General features: G+C 43.8%; 1 pseudogene; it reads left to right on the forward strand.

The window, feature by feature from the left end:
• Window positions 1–17140, forward strand: part of LOC114629137 — a 36195-nt pseudogene extending 19055 nt beyond the window's left edge.
• The last annotated feature ends 2 nt before the right edge of the window (window positions 17141–17142 follow it).

Consider the following 17142-nt stretch of genomic DNA (forward strand, 5'->3'; position numbering starts at 1 on the left):
CCCATCCTTACTTGTTTACCTAAGGAAAAAGAAAACTTATGCCTTCAGAAAAATAAGTGCACAGACAGATGGTCATCATGGATTTGTTCACACACTTATCTCTAAAATCTAGAAACTATACTTTTGTTCACTTACAAGTGACCACACATACAAGTTATGGGATAATCATGCAGTAAAACAATACAGTTGTTTAAAAAAACACTAACAAACTTCTGATATGTGTTACAACATGACTGAGTCCCTTATGCTAGGTGGAAGATGCTTAAACAAAGGGTTATTATGTTACATGATTCTGTTTTCAGTGGTTCTCAACCTGTGGGTCATCACCCTTTGGGGTCATATATCAGATGTCTACATTATGATTCATAAAAATAGCAAAATTACAACTATGAAGTAGCAACAAAATAATGCTATGCTGGAGGGGATTCACCACAACATGGGGAACTGGGTTAAAGGATTAAAGCATTAGGAAGATTGAGAGCTGCTGGTTTACATGATCCTAAGTAAAAGGAAAATGACAGGGTTAAAAACAGATTAACAGGGTTCAGTGGTTAAGAACATTGGCTGCTCTTCCAGAGGTCCTGAGTTCAATTCCCAGCAACCACCTGGTGGCTCATAACCATCTGTAATGGGATCTGATGCCTTCTTCTGGTGTGTCTGAAGACAGCTACAGTATATATACAAAATAAATAAATAAATCTTTAAAAAAAGGATTAATGGTTATTGGAGATTGGGAGAGACATTGAATAGAAAATGTTGCAGGACTGTTTTTGCAGTGATGGAAATTTTCTACATAATGGTTACGTTAGTAATCACTAATATATAGCTGGATATATTTGTTCAAACTCTTTATTGCTATACCTAAAAAGACAATTTATAAATGAAGTCATAAATTATAGCTTGTATCATGGTCATATTGTAATCTATCATTTTTCCCACCTAGCAGCATTTATTATACAGATTATCATAATATTATTATAACATTATAATAACATTATATTATTATGTTGCAGATTATCATATTGTATAATTGCATGTAAAACACAGGCTATCTATTAGGGCCCCAAAGGCGGTTGGAAGAAGGGTCCTGGAAGTGGGTGATCAGTTCAGATAGCAGTTTTGTATGTCCCCAAATGACTGACTTACATTGGCAGTTGGAGCTGAACCATCAGCTAGACTCTGAAAGTTAATTGCACCAAGAGAATCTGAGGAAGCCCAACTGCTCCACTTCAGTCTGCAAAATTTGTGTTTAAACAATGAGTCAACAAATAAGCCAATGTGGAAATACAGTAACAGTGGCAGCAAGGCTTGTAAGTCCTTCCAAATCCTCTTTTCCCATAAAAAAAAAGGAGAGATTAGGGCTTGGGAGATGGCTCAGTGGGTAAGAGCACTCCCAGAGGACCCAGGTCTCATTCCCAATATCCACCTGGTTGGTGGCTCACAGCCAACTGCAACTCCAGTTGATCTAACATCCTCCCCTGACTTTTGTGGGTACCAGGTATGCATGTGGTACTCACACAGACATACAAGCAAAACAGTCATACTCATAAAATGAAATAAATATGTATTTAAAGGACAGGTTACACAGCAATGTCCATGGCCCAGTGTTTACAGCTTAAAGCTATCTCAATGGAAAAGACATCCCTCAAACCCTGCCCCAGCCCGCAGGGATTCGACGAGACCTTAGGGAAGGGGGCGAAAGAATGAAGGGACAAGAGACACAAGGAATGAGAGCAGGTCTAGGATTCTGATCAAGCTCTGAAACTTTAATTTTGGGTGCAGGTTATAAAGACACAGCAAACCAGGAAGTCTGGGTGAGGGCCATTGCTTAGGGCTATCCCACTGTCATATCCTTATTGCCCTAGACCATCCCACTGTCATATCCTTATTGCCCTAGACCATCCCACTGTCGTAACCAGCTCCCAGGAAATACCAGACGTTCTTTAAGTTCCTGGGGCCTGAGATCCGCGCACGTCCTTTCTTAACCTTGCACTGACTAGGCTTTCTGGAACAGCAGGTAACTTCCTAGGTTCTCTTAGGACAGCAGGTAGTTTCCCGGGTTTGGCTCCCAAATCGGAACAGACCTAAGAAAGCCAACAAGGATAATGAAAGATGCACATTGTGTCAGTGCACACGGAAGAGAACAAGGAGGCACGTGGGTGGCAGAGCTGAGTCAGAACTCAGCGATGGAAAGAAGTCATCACTGGAGAGCAGCGGAGGGCAGTTTGTGAATACAACTAACACCATAGTGGATATGAAAGTGTGCCAAAAGGAAGGCCTGAAGAAGAGGCAGTCTTGGCTCTGTGACCTTTCAAAACTAAAAGGCTCCTTTAGATTAAAACTTTCACCTTAAAGGCAGACTCAGTGTAGAGAGCAAATTCTAAGACAGGAACCCGCAATATGAAAGGAAATAGACCCAGGTTACAGGTGAGGGTCACACACCATAAAGTTCTTATAAGGACACCAAAAGAGAAGAAGAGAAGCTATTCTGACCCATCTTTCATCTTGAAGGAAAATCCAAGTTTGTATAAAAATGACAAAAAAAAAAACCCTTCAAATAACTTGTTATAAGAAGAAAAGGAAGCCCTGGTCAGAATAGCATTCCAAAAATGAAGACAAACCAGAACGAAATGCTTACAAAGACTGAGAGCCAGTGTAACTTCGTATTTCAAGATGACCTTGGAGAAGACCACTAGGAGAGAGTGGATGATTCAAGTCGGATATTAGAAACCTCGGAAGGTAAGACTCACAAGTCAAGTTGATCGTAATCATTTTAGAAGTGAAGACTCAACGCGAAGGGACAGAAGTGGGAATAGACACGGCAGAGAAGGATTTAACATAAGGAAAAGTTACTACAAAGAGAAGGTAAGGAAGGCATTGCAGCCATCAGACAAAATGAAGGCTGAGAAGGATTCCAGACCGCTGTTCACGGGTCTGCATGACAAAGCCTGCGAGCTCTCCCGAGTTCTAACTCAAGCGGACCTTCCCCTTCCCTCTTTCTAGCTCTTCTTTGGATATCTACCCAGTACTAACTGAGGATGCTTGCCAAGACACTGGGCTTTTCCCACTCTTTTCTCTGACAACCCTCCCTCTCTCCTCCTCCCCTCCTCAGCAGCTTGGAGAACCTACATTGCTGACCCTAGCTCCAAAGACGTAACTACATCTTTTTCATCTGCCTCCTACCCGCTGCCAAGACGATCTATGAGACCTGACAAGTTGTTTTTATTTTGCTTTCTCCCTCCAGTGAGTCACCTCCCTAGGCTGCTTTGTATATGAGCATGCATACCCATGCACGTGAGTGTGTTTGTATGGGTATGAAGGCCAAAGAACGACCTAAGGTTTTATTTTTCAAGAGAATAATCCACTTTGTTTTTAAGACAGTGTCTTTCATTGGCCCAGAGCTTACCCATTAAGTTAGGCTGGCTGGGCAGTAAGTCCCAGGGGTCCATCTCTTCCTCCCCTGGGCTGAGATTACAAGACTGTGTGCCTAACCCTTAGTCTTTATGTGGGTTCTGGGGATTAAACTTATGTCCCTGTGCTTGCAAAACAGCACAGTACTGACTGAGTTATTTCCCTAGCCCGACAATTGGAGTTTAAGATTTTTGTATTATATGATAACATAATTACTGTTAAATCTATAACAGCAATAATAATAGCAGTAGTAATAATAATGATGATGATAATAATAATAATTCAGTTCTATAAAAGAATGTCCTTGTTTCTTAGGCGATAAGAGTAGAGGAACTCCACGGTGAAGCTTCACTGAGTCTCTAATTTCTTCTATTTACAGACCTGCCAGCCAGAATCTATCCTAGGACCTGAGAGACCTGGCCTGAAAAGATGAGCTGACCCGAACTGGTCAGGATCATCTGGGCTTCAAGTAACAAGACATCTGAGTCAAGGCAGCTGAAACTGTAAGGACACCTGATGTAATAAGAAGTCCGAAGGTAAAGAGCTCCAGGAGCGTTGATCCACCAGCTCCGGGATAGAGAGCCCTCCTCTGTCAACTTTTCTCCCAGCTTTACCTCTGTTACAAGACACCTACCCAACTTTATGTATCATGTCTTCACATGACACACCCGAAGTGGATCGGAAGGGCAGGGGTAGAACCCTCTTTGGTTCATCCTCATGTATCATGGATGATATCCTTCCCTGTAAGTCTCTTCCCCCTACAATTTCCCTCACACCTCATTGCTCATACAGTTTAATTATCACTCACCACCTGGGAATATTCACCAATACAAAACTAACGACCGATGATTGTTGAGCAAGCAGCTGGCCATGTTTTGTATATGACCTGACCAGATTCACCTGCTCAGGAATCTACAGGAAGAAACCCAAGTGGCCATTGCTGTCAGCAGGTAAGCTGGCTCTGAGTCAATGATAAGAGGCTGTGACAAGGCCAGGTCAGGCAAAGCCAAGAACAGGCTCTATCAGCTACTCGTACCCTGTTGTTTTCTGCTTACAATTTCAGTTCCAAGCCACATATAGAATCTACCTGGTAGAGCCTCACATTGGCCAGGAACAGAAAATACTTTTTAAAAAACCCACCACCCTCTCACAATAGAGGCAATGGTTAGAAATGCACAGGGATGTCTTAAACCACCAACGTCTGAAGTGTAGTTGCACTTTAGAATTATTGAGGGCAGATGGAGCTCACACCAGGTGCCTACTTCGTGCCTCTTGCCTCTTCCTTATTCTAATAATTGCATGAGGGAGACTCTGTTTACATGTCCCTGTTTACCCCACCACCACGCCATCTCCTGAATTTGCATTAAAGTTTTGACTTCCACTAGGACCCCATGTGGTGGTTGGTTTGTCCCTTGATCTGAGTTTCAGATTCCCAGGGGAGAGAAACTGAGAGGTGAGGTCAGGTCAGGTGTCCAGTCTACCAAGTCCAGAGGCTTCAAGTGACAAGAGATACACATGGAGTAGGGAGAGCATAGCTAACACAAGGATCGGGATGCCAGGCAGCAACAGTATCCCTGAATGCTCTACCGCAGTCTCAAAGTAGCCGTTCAAAGGATTGGAGACAAAATTTCTTCCAGGGGATAGTTGGCAACATCTGGAGACATTGTGGTTATTGCAGCCTGTCTGAACTAGCTAGTTTTATTTCAATTTGACACAAGCTAGAGTCACCAGAGAGAAAGGAGCCTCGTTTAAGAAATGTCTCCATAAGATCCTGCTGTAGGGCATTTTCTTAATTAATGATAGATGGAAGAGTGCCCAGCCCATTGTGGGTGGTGCCATCCAGGCTGGTGGTCCTGGGTTCTATAAGGAGGCCAAGCAAAGCATGGGGACCAAGCCAGTAAGCAGCATCCCTCCATGGCCTCTGCATCAGCGCTTGTCTCTGGGTTCTCACCCTGTTTGAGTTCCTGTCCTTACTTCCTTTGATGATGAACAGTGATGTGGAAGTGTAAGCCAAATAAACCCTTTCCTCTCCAACTTGCTTTCGGTCATCGTGTTCCATCACAGCAATAGTAACCCTAACTAAGACTCTGTTTGTGGAAACCAGGATGTCACGAGCAATTTAGAATTCTCCTCTATTATTATGTGGGAAGGACCTGTCTAGCTCAAAATGTCAGCAATGCTGAGGTTGACAATCCTCACAGCCCATTCTTTATCAGCAGTACTGAGGATTGAACCTGGTACCTTGTGCACACGAGGCAAGTGCCCTGATACCAAGCTATACCACCAGCCCTTTTTGTATTTTTCCTTTTGAGACAGGATCTCACTAAGTTGTCCAGTTTGGTCTTGAACTGGCTCTGTAGTAGCTCAAGCAGGCTTTGAATTTTGGATCCTCCTGTATCAGCCTCTCAAGTTGCTGGGATTATAGGACTGGGCTAGAAAGCCTGGCTCCTTATGGCCCTTTTGATTATATTTATCATTATTTCAATCAAACGTAGTAGCTCTACCCACAGAGCACTGACCTATGTCCGAGACCTATAGGAATTGAAGGAAGTGCTGGCAGAGTTAGGTAAATGAAGGCACTGTAGGTAGCGGAGACACTATGTCTGGTGATCCAGGTTCAGCATGAAGTCAGTGAAAGTGCCCAGGCAGCCCACAAAGGCAGGGGACTTAGACCTTGAAATTCTTGCCCCGAGGGGCCAGTTGTTCAAGACGTTAATAAAAAGAGAAGGTGGAGTAGAGCAGAGACAGATGTGGAGAGGAGACCGAAGCAGACACAGCTTGTTCTTACTGGAACTGGAGCTCAAACCGCACACGCTCCCCCAACTCGCCATAAGGGAGAGCTGTAAATCCCTAAATCCCAACAGCTGTGGACTGTGAAGTGCGAATCTCCTCCCACTTCAGGCTTGTTCGGCAGGCAGGTACAGGCTTCAGGCCTTTGGGCTTCTTTTTGGCTTAGGCTCTATAACATCTGCCATTGTTTCTTAAGGGTACATTGGCAGCTTGAAATCTTAAACAAAAACGCCTTGTAAGTGATTCAGAGCGAAAAATGCTCCGTGGATAAAGGAGAGAGAAGAGTCTGTTTGGGTGAATACATACCTTTAATTCCTGATGAACTCCAAGTTTGCTCTTTGACAAAGAGCAAGATGTGACAATTTAGAAAAGTTTTAACAGCAATGCCAGAAGTTAGACAATTTCGGGTCTTTGCTGCCCTCTACTGTTAGAAGTGAAAACTGCAGGTGGTTTGCTAAAAGAAGCCGGGTTGGCTTTTCTTCAGAGCTAATTATGCCTTTTACTGTGTGAGGCAGGGCCCACAGCCTGAAAGTGTGCTTGATGTCTCTCTTCTGGTGGAGCTTGTACTCTAGTTCAGGAGGCAGGCCAGAGATGTTTTAACGGTGTCTAGAGAGTTTTGAAGTGGGAATAGGGCTCCTCATGATGGATCTACTTAAATGGAAGGATAGAAGAAAGCCCTGTGTTCTGAGTTTGGGCCAAGAGCTTTCCAGGAGTTAGAGTATGCGCCGGGACTCCAGAGGCAGAAAAGAACATAGTGGTCCCTGAAGTCAGAATAAGAGCCAAGAGTAATAAGAAAGAAAGACAAGGGAGAAGGGAGCAGGGTGCCAGCCATCCACGGGAGGTCCTCTGAACATATGGATTTTTATTCTGGATAAATTTCTTTTATTCAGAATCAGCTTTCAAATGGTTGCTATATTTTCGATTTTTTTGTTTGTTTTTCCAGACAGAGTTTCTCTGTGTAACTCTGGCTGTCCTGGAAATCACTCTGTAGACCAGGCCGGCCTCGAACTCACAGAGATCCCTTAAAGGCTTCTGCCACCACCACTTGCCTATTTCAATTTTTTAAAAGAATTGTATGCCTGTCTGTGTGCACACAGATGCTACAGATTGTATCCTTGTGGAGACCAGAGGTCAGTGTTGGATTTCTTCTTCCATGGCTCTCTGTGTTTTGGGACAGGGTCTCTCACTCAACGTGGAGAGCTCAGAGACTGGCTAGGCTAGTTGACCAGCAAGCCTATATACTCAGCGCTGGAATTGCACCACCCAGTCATTGATTTACATGCATGCCAAGGATCCAAATTCAGATCCTTGTGCTTGTACAGTAAGGGCTTTTCCAACTGAGCCATCTCTGCAGCCTGGGGAAAAAAGCTCCATAACTTGTAAGATATATATATATATATATATAACATATGATCTAGGGAGGAAGCCTGGTGAATAATGTGCTTGCTTTGTAAGCAGGAGGGGCTGGGTTGAATCCCCAGAACTCATCTTTAAAAAGACTAGCGTTACAAACTTGAAATCCCAGTACTGGGAAGATGAAGACAGGTAGGGTCTCTGGAGCCTGCTGAACAGCCAGTCTAGCTTAGTTAGCGAGCTATGGGCCAGCAAGAGATCCTATCTCAAAACCCAAGGTAGATGGTACCTGAAGAATGACAACTGGGGGGTTCCCCCTGGAGTGAGCATGCATCACACACACACACATACACCTATACACTATATGTTTACTACAGGATATCCATGACAATTCCCCCCCAAATGTCAGTAAGTTTAAAAACTGTATACAAAGCGGAGCATGGTATACAGCACATGTCTTTAATCCCCGCCCTCGGGAAGCAGTGGTAGGTAGATCTTTAAGTTCAAGGCCAGCCTGATCTACAGAGCAAGTTTTAGGACAGTGAGGAGCTACATAGAGATGCTGTCTTGAAAAAAAATATGGATTCAGTCAGTGAGTTGAGGTCACAGCTGTCCCCTGGGTGGATGAAGGGTGATCGGCAGTGGCAGGAGATAAAGTAAGCAGTGCTGGTAGTGGAGTGGGGTAGGCTGCAGGGTGACAGACAGAAATGGAGGATTTAGGAGTCCTTTGGGGTCTTGGCTTCAGGACCTGCTGGTAGGCTGGATGTGAAGGCCAGAGCTAGACACAGTTGCTGAGGCTGCAGAGGGCAATCGATGAGTCTGTTCTGCCCCTGACACCTTTGAGGAGCAGTGACATCTGAAGACCCTGTTCCTGACTCCTTTGGAGGCAGTGTGGGCACTTTGCTCTGTCCTGATCAGCTTGGGTGATGAACCCTGGCAGGACTCAGCAAGGCAGTTCTCATAAAAATGGCCATGAAGCCTCTTGCTAACATGGAGGTGCCATAAATGTCAAGCGAGGAGAATTAGTGCCCCGCAGGCTCATAAAAGAGAAAGCATGTCACGGCTTGAGGAAGCCGCAGCGACTGTGAGGGCACCGAGCTGTCTTTCCAAGCTGTATTTGAGTTGCAGGGAGATGTGATGGGAGGAAGCAGAGAGTTAGCGGCTGGCTTGGGGCCTTCTGTGAAAGGCCCAGTTATCAACCTGTCAGTTACGCTATCCTTCTGCTCAGGGCTGCTTCAAGGTGAAGTGGGACATATTCTGAACATGTACTAACTCAGCCATGAGGAGGAGAAACGATCGTAACACACCCTGCCTCGGGCAGCCTCAGATTCTGCGGGAAAAGCAAATCCAATGTCCTACCTTTTCCAATTCTTGACCCACCTGTCAGCTAATTAGTAGGGAGCCCAGGTGTTCTCCCTGCCTTGATCCGATCCCCTGCTAACCATCTGTCCAGTTGGCTTTTGATGCACCCCACATGTCTAACAGCTCTGGCCCCTTTCTTTCCCCCCTTTTAATTTTGCTTTCTCTTTTGCATGCAACCGCCAACTAAAAACCAGTAGGATCTGATGTTAAGCACAGCATTGTGCTGGGCCCTGGAAGTAGTATGGGGGAGGGAGAGGGGGGGAGAAATGTGATCTGAAGATCCTACCTCAAAAGAACTAGCAGCCAGCTATGTGAGTAACTTCTGGTAGTGTACACACACACACACACACACACACACACACACGGACGGACAGAGGAAAAGTAGAACAATTGTATAGAATACCAGTTAATGGCATAGAATAGCAGTTATTTTTTTAAAGATTTATTTTATGTAATGTATGTGAGTACACTGTAGCTGTCTTGAGGCACACCAGAAGAGGGCTCTGGATTCTGTTACAGATGGTTGTGAGCCACCATCTGGTTCCTGGAAATTGAATTCAGGACCTCTGGAAGAACAATCAGTGAGTGTTCTTAAACACTGAGCCATCACTCCAGCCCCTCAATAGTAGCTATTTTTAAAATAAACTTTATTGTTTTAAAAAGTTGCAAGTAAAATTGTAACACACCAGAATTAACCAGACAACAAAGTCTATGCAACTTAATGAACTTACATGCAGTTAGAGTTGCCACAGCTCGTGTCTACCTGAAGCTACACAGGCGTTGTCTCTGTGGCCTTTAGCTGTCAGATGAGTGAGCACTGCAGCAAGTCCCATGTTCAGAAGAGGAGGCTTAAGCCTGGGGTAATGGGAGCTTCTTCAGGGTGTCACAGGTAGAGAATGCTAGAACTCTTTCTTAAGGGCCCAACCCTGACATTTGCACACTGTTCTATTGATGTGTCAGCCATGATAAATAATATAGGATTCCTGAGAGCACTGAGGGCAGGGTCTGTAGGGTGCTTATTCTGAGGACACTATGCCCTTTGTTTCCCCTTAACACCTCTTCTGTGCACATGCACCCCCCCCAATCTGATCCACACCCCACTTCTGAACCCAATCCTTTGCACCCTAGTAATAATTTAATAACAGATCAAAATTATATAAGCATTGCTGCATGCTCATAGAACATTTTAGATGTTCTGACAGAAGCAGTTCTTCATTCAAGTCTCCTTCATGATTAAGATCAAACCCAGGGCTTTGCCCACGCTAAGCACTTGCTCTGCCATTGAACTACATTCCCAAATCCTCTCCCTTAAAATTTAGAGTGAAGGGGCTGGAGAGATGGCTTACCAGTTAAGAACACTGACTGTTCTTCCAGAGTTCAATTCCCAGCAACCACGTGGTGGCTCACAACCGTCTGTAACGGGATCTGATACCCTCTTCTGGTGTGTCTGAAGAGAGCAACAATGTACTCACATACATAAAATAAATAAATCTTTTTAAAAAATTAGAGATGTAAAATTAATCACCCAAGAGTTCTGTATAGATCAGAATCAACCAATTTGAGTTGTCTCTGGCATGAAGTCTCTTTGAGTGCTGTTATCTGTATCAGATGCAACTTTCCAGGGTAAATTTATCTTCCCCCTTTAATCAATACTATGTTTTACTGCATACAGTCATAGTCATTTTAAGTTTTAGTTTGTGCTAACATTGCCAGCAATAGCCATTCTGAATCAGGCCTCAGCCTAAGAGTTCATATCTATTTCTTAGCTAAGGCATTGAGAAAATTGGGGGCATTCTGTGTCACAGAGAGGACTAGAAGAACAGACTCAGACTCAGGCATGGAGAGATAAGAAGAGGATGTCCCACATGATGGCTAGTGTCAATTGACATGTGATCGAATCTATATCCACCTGGAAGAGGGGCCTTCGGCCATGCCTGTGAAGGATTATCTTGACTACCGTGACTGATGTGGGAGGGGCCATCTTGACTGTGGATGGGAGTGTTCCCTGGCAGGGGATACTGGCTGATAGACTATGCAGAAAGCTGGTTGAGCATTAGTTTTCCTTGATTGATCTCTTTTTCTTTTTCTTATTCTGAAACTTTATTTATTTAGTTTATGGGTATTATGTGCCATAGTGTACGTATGGAGGTCAGAGGACAACTTTTAGGAGTCAAGAGTCAATTTTCCCCATTGGTTTTGTTGAATCAGGATCTCTCTTATTTCTGGTGCCTCACTGCACACTCTCAGCTAGCTAGATGGCCTAGTGAGCCTACAGATGATTCTACCACTCACCGTACGAGTATGCGGATCACACACACTGAAGCATCCAGATTCTTATGTGGGTTCCATGGATTGAGCTCAGTCAGCAAATGCATTTACCTGCTTGGCCATCTTTCCAGCCCATCCTCTGATATTTGATTGCAGATGCAACACGGCCAGCTTCAAGTTCCTGGTGCCTTTCCTGCCAAGGTGGACTGGAGGTATGAGTCCATCTTTCAGGGAGTTGAGACAGAAAGGATAAGCTTCAGCCACACAGTCAGATGCTGTCTCAAAACAACCGAAGAAGAAAGACATCAGAGGAAAAAAAACAAAAATAAAAACGGCACTTCTAGTAATCCCAACTGTTGGTGTTTATTAGAACTTACTAGAGCTTGCCTGAAATACCCTGAGGTGGTTTGAGTAGGTATGGCCCCCAGAGATACTCCCATAAACTCCTCATGTGCGTGAATGACCCCTGAGGAGTATCACTATTTGGAGATGTGGCTTTATTGGAGTTGTTAGAGGAAGCATATCACTGTGGAGGTGAACTTTGAGGTCTCATGTTCAAGCCATGCCCAGTGTGTGATCTGATGCCTACAGATCAAGATGTAGAACTCTCAGGTCCTTCTTCAGCCTACACGTCCTTCATCGTCTGCCTACACGCTGCCGAGTTTCCTGTCATGATGATAACAGACTAAACCTCTGAAACTGCAAGACACTCCCAATTAAATGTTGTCCTTAACACGAGTTGCCATGGTCATAACGTCTCTTCACAGCCATAAAACCCCAACGAAGACATACCCCAAATGGGATTATATTCACTTAACCTTCATGGCAATTTTTTTTTTGGGAAGATACAGTTATTTCTGCTTTAAGATGTGTTAACGCTAGGAATAAATTGCCCTAAATTACATAGTAAGAGGCAGATCCAGGATTCAAACTTAGGTAAGCCAGGATCAAGGAGCTGCCACTGTTTGTGTTCATGACTCCTTTAGTTCTTGATACTGAAAGAGGGACAGAGAGGGCTTCTGTGACAACCTCTACCCCCATCCCCCAAAAGTAACAGCCTAGACAGAGCACCATTGGAAAGAACTTTAAAAAATTGTAATAAGGGGGCTGAAGAGATGGCTCAGAGGTTAAGAGCACTGGCTGTTCTTCCAAAGGTCCTGAGTTCAGTTCCCAGCAACCACATGGTGGTTCACAGCCATCTATAATGAGATCTGGTGCCCTCTTCTGGCTTGTGGGCATACTTGCAGGCAGAACATTGTATACCTAATAAATAAGTTTTTTTAAAAAATGTAAAAAGGATGCTAAAGTGTAGTGCTCCAGTATCAAGGGCTTCTGATGGAGATCCAGGTGGGGAAGGACTCCGTCTTCTTTAAGCAGCTGGTCACTGGGTGTTTGACAATGCTCCAGTGAGGATATGAGCACCAGAAATTGGACTTGGTTTTGTTTTTAATTTTCTTCGTGTGTGTGTGTGTGTGTGTGTGTGTGTGTGTGTGTGTGTGTGTGTGTGTGACAAGGTTAGGAGGTATACCTGGGAGGTGAGTATGATTAGGGTGTGTGATGTGACATTCCCAAATAATAAATAAAAATATTATGTTGAAACAAAATAAAGAGAGCACCCTTTGGGAGCAAACGCCTCCGTACCATGCCTTTCTGCCCCTGACCTGCTTTCTTACACTGTCTGTGACATAGTCAGATGCCACTTCTTGGAAATGTAGCCTGGCACTGGTAAGGAGGGCACACTGCCCACTGAGCTGAGCCCCAGTCCTTTGGTTGGCTCCCAGCACCCAAGCTAGCCCCTGGTGGAAGTTTAAGCCACATCTCTAGTTTCTTTCGTTTCTTGGTATTCCTTATCAAACAACAAGCTCCTTGGCAGGACTGGGTCTAGGAACCACTGCCTTTATTTCTTACTGTAAGACTGAAGCAGAAGGGTAATGAAAATATTGAATAAGTGACTAACTCCACTTCCCTTGGGGAATCTCAACAATACTGCCTTGAGTTGGTGTGTGCTGCCCAGACTGGCCTCAAACTCACTGTATAGGTGAAGCTGATTTTGAAATTCTGATCCTCCTGCCTCCACTTCCTGAGGGATGGAATTATAGGTACATGACACTGGATTTATATGATGCTGGGGATCAAACCCAGAGCCTCATGAGTGCTAGGTGAGGTCTCTACCAACGGCCACATTCCCAGGCCTCTGTTCTTGTTTTGTTTTGTAGACAGTACCAGGAATTGAACCTAGAGAGTCTCCAACATGGCAGGTAAGCACTTTACTTGTTTTTTTTGTATTTTTCTGTGATGGTTTTACTTGACACATTCTTCTGTACAAAAATTACTTGTGCTCTTTCATAGCAGTTCTGGAAACTTCTTATTCAAAGGTAATAGAGTTTTTATGTACCAATAAGACTGATGTGGGGGCTGGAGAGATGGCTCAGTGGTTAAAAGCAATGGCTGTTCTTCCAGAGATCATGAGTTAAATTCCCAGCAACCACATGGTGGCTCATAACCATCTGTAACTGGATCACATGCCCTGTTCTGGCGTGTCAGCAACAGTGTACTCATATACATAAAATAAATTTTTAAAAATATTTTAAAAAAAGACTGGGATGTGGGTAAATAATTTGATTTTCACATCCTTCATCCTTCACTTTCTATTTTGCTCTTAAAAAAGAAAAAAGATAGGAACTGATGAAAGGTTTATGTATCATAGCCTCAAGCAGAATTTTACTGGAATGCTGCTGTGCTTGGTCTGTATACTAGATAAGTTAGCGCTACTTACCGAAATCTTTTAAAACATTACATGCATGTTAACGTGGTTTTTATGAGTGTTTTGCCTGCCTGTCTGTCTGTGCACAACATGAATTCGGTGCCATGGGAACTGGAAGAAGGTGTTGGATTCCTGGGGACTAAAGTTACAGATGGTTTCAAATTGCCTTGTGGGTGCTGGGAATCAAATCCAGGCCCTCTTGAAGGACAGCCAGTGCTCTTAACTCCTGAGCCATCCAAACAATCACCTTGTTTTGTTGAATCTAACTCTGAAATAACTCCCAAGTCTTCCCCTCCTTGCTGTCAGTCTGGCGTCTCATCAAGCTTAGTTTCAAGAGCATCATACCAGAGCTCTAATCTAATGTAAGCTTGCTCTGCTCTGAACCTCCGTTCTCACTGTGCTCACACTGGCCTGCTCTGTCCTCACCCCCAGACACTTTAAATACTATGTTCTACCACTCAGAATAAAATACAACTCTGTCTGCCTCTATCCTGCTGCTGCCCTGTACATCAGGGCTTCAGTCTTAGTGACATTGTTATTGTTCCTAAAATTACCTCCAAAATGCTGTCTTTAAGGTATCCTTCAGTTATCCTTGTTTGTCTCCTTGTTTTTTTCCATAGGAAGAGTTCTCTCCATACAGTCCCTGTGTCTGTATCACACTGGGATCCAGAGAAAAACATGGTAGCACAAGATTGCCTGAGTATAGTAACCTGAATTATGCTTAAACTTCCTAAACCTCTTTTTCCTTGTCTGTGGTTGAAAGTAGTTATTATGCATTATTGTCATGTAAGAGGCTTGTATATGCTAACTGCTTAGTGAATACTAAACAGTCTTTAGTCTTGGCCAAAATTTGGTTTATTTGACTTCTTCTGCTAGACTGTGCTTCACGAACTCTGGCTTTAGCAAGCATGGTATTTACTGAAGCATAATCAACAGTACACTAAATACTTGACAAATTGACAAATGAATGGATGGAGGGTGACAAATGTGAAACAGCTGATAACATATTTGGTTTATGAAGAAAAGTCAGGAAAATTTATAAAGTGATGAGTTAATTCTATAACAATAAACAATTATTTCACCTCATGTCCCGAGTCTGGAGTGGCTCCTGATGACACAGTACAGGCACTTGGTAAGCTGTGAGAAATAACTGTAATGGAGCTTGTAGACTAATTCAGTTGAGGCGTTGTAAAAATCTGGGTTCTAGTTTGTTCTCTGCTGTTAGCTGGGCACATGATCATTAGAAAGTTAAATTCACTCATTGGGAAGACTCCAAATAGTAGATGTCTTAGTTAGGGTTTCCTTGCTGTGAACAGGCACCATGACCAAGGCAAAATTTTATAAGGACAATATTTAATTGGGGCTGGCTTACAGGTTCAGAGGTCCAGTCCATTATCATCAAGGTGGGAGGGTGACAGCATCTAGGAAGACATAGATCTGGATGAGCTGAGTGCTCTACATCTCATTCCAAAGACGACTAAGAAAAGACTAACTTCCAGGAAGCTAGGAGGAGGGTCTCTCAAAACCTACCCTCATAGGCTTTGACACACTTCCTCCAACCAGGCCACACCTCCTAATAGTACCACTCCTTGGGCCAAGCATATTCAAACCACCACAGTAGACAACACTAGCTTCTATGGAAAAGGGGGCAGGTGTCAGTCAGTTGTGGATGTGGTTAGGGCCTCAGGACTTGTGGAGGCAAAGCTGAAGACAAACAGTGGATCCTTGTCATCAAGCTGTGCCACCTAGTCAAGGAAGTGAAGATGAAGTCCCTGGAGGTGATAAAGGGATTTACTTTTCTCCTTGCCCAATAAGGAATCCATGATAACTGACTTTTTCCTAAGAACACCTCTAAAGGATGAGGACCATGCCAGTGCAGACTTGGCTGCCTGGTAGACCAGGTTCAAGAATTTTGTCAATATTAGGGACTACAGTGGTCATGTTGATCTTTATGTTAAGTGCTCCAAGGAGATAGCCACTGCCATTGTCCTAGTATGGAGAGGAACTGGAGAAACATGATTGGCAAGCCTCACACTGTTCCATGCAAGGTGACCAGTGTGGCTCTGTGCTGATGTGTCTCATCCCTCCCCCAAGGAACATCATCTCTGGATCTATACCCACTCAGAAGCTGCTGCTGATGGCTAATATAGATGACTGCTACCCATCAACCAGGGGCTGTACTGCCACCATGGAGCACTTTGACAAGACCACCTTCAATGCCATTGTCAAGACCTACAGCTACCTGACCCCCATGTTGACTTTCACCAACCTATACAGATCTGTGTCTTCAAGACTTGGTATTTGAAGGCCTGAAAATAAAGGGGGTAGACTACAGTCAAATGTTGGGGACAACTTTAGTTGAGCTTTAGTGTACTTTTATATATGAGAGCAACAGAGAAAGCAATGATCCAAGGTTGATTGAGTTCAGAAAAACATGTAAATAAATGTCAGTAAGCACATACTGAAGTATTTTTGTTTTTAGTTTTGTTTTGTTTTGACTTGTTTTGTTTTTTCGAGACAGGGTTTCTCTGTGTAGTCCTGGCTGTCCTGGAGCTCACTCTGTAGACCAGGCTGGCCTCAAACTCAGAAATCTGCCTGCCTCTGCCTCCCAAGTGCTGAGATTAAAGGCGTGTGCCACCACTGCCCGGCGCACATACTGAATTTTAACAGAGCAGCTACTTCCCAGAAGCTTCTCACGACAGACAATTTAAACACAAAATCTGCCATATACTATGGATTACGTCTGAGAAAGCATGAAAGCAAGACAGAAGAAGGCCGTATCCAGATTCAGGGCACATTGAGTGCAGTACTCAGCATATCCTTTCACCAGATTAGGTTCTATAGCTATGTTCTAACGTCCAACAAGAATAAACATGTCTTTTAAGAAAATGTAAGTTTTTGTCACAGGAGTCATGAAATCATATCCAAGAACAATCTAGGGGACAAAATGTACTTTACATAAAAGGCTTTCTGCCTTTTATCCTGGTTTCTGTCTCTTCTCACAGTTCCCCAAGGCTTTGTTCACTATGGGTCATTCTTTTGACTGTACTCCAAACCCAATCTCTGGAAAGGGTCGGTGTTTGCCAAGACTACCTATTTGGAATTCATTGACCATGTTATGAAACACAAACTAGAGTCTGAGTTCAGAGGACCTGGGACCTATCACCACCACATCATTTTTTTGTTTGGTAGCT

This window comes from Grammomys surdaster, unplaced genomic scaffold (assembly GCF_004785775.1).
Source record: "Grammomys surdaster isolate TR1022 unplaced genomic scaffold, NIH_TR_1.0 278, whole genome shotgun sequence".
Lineage (NCBI taxonomy): Eukaryota > Metazoa > Chordata > Mammalia > Rodentia > Muridae > Grammomys > Grammomys surdaster.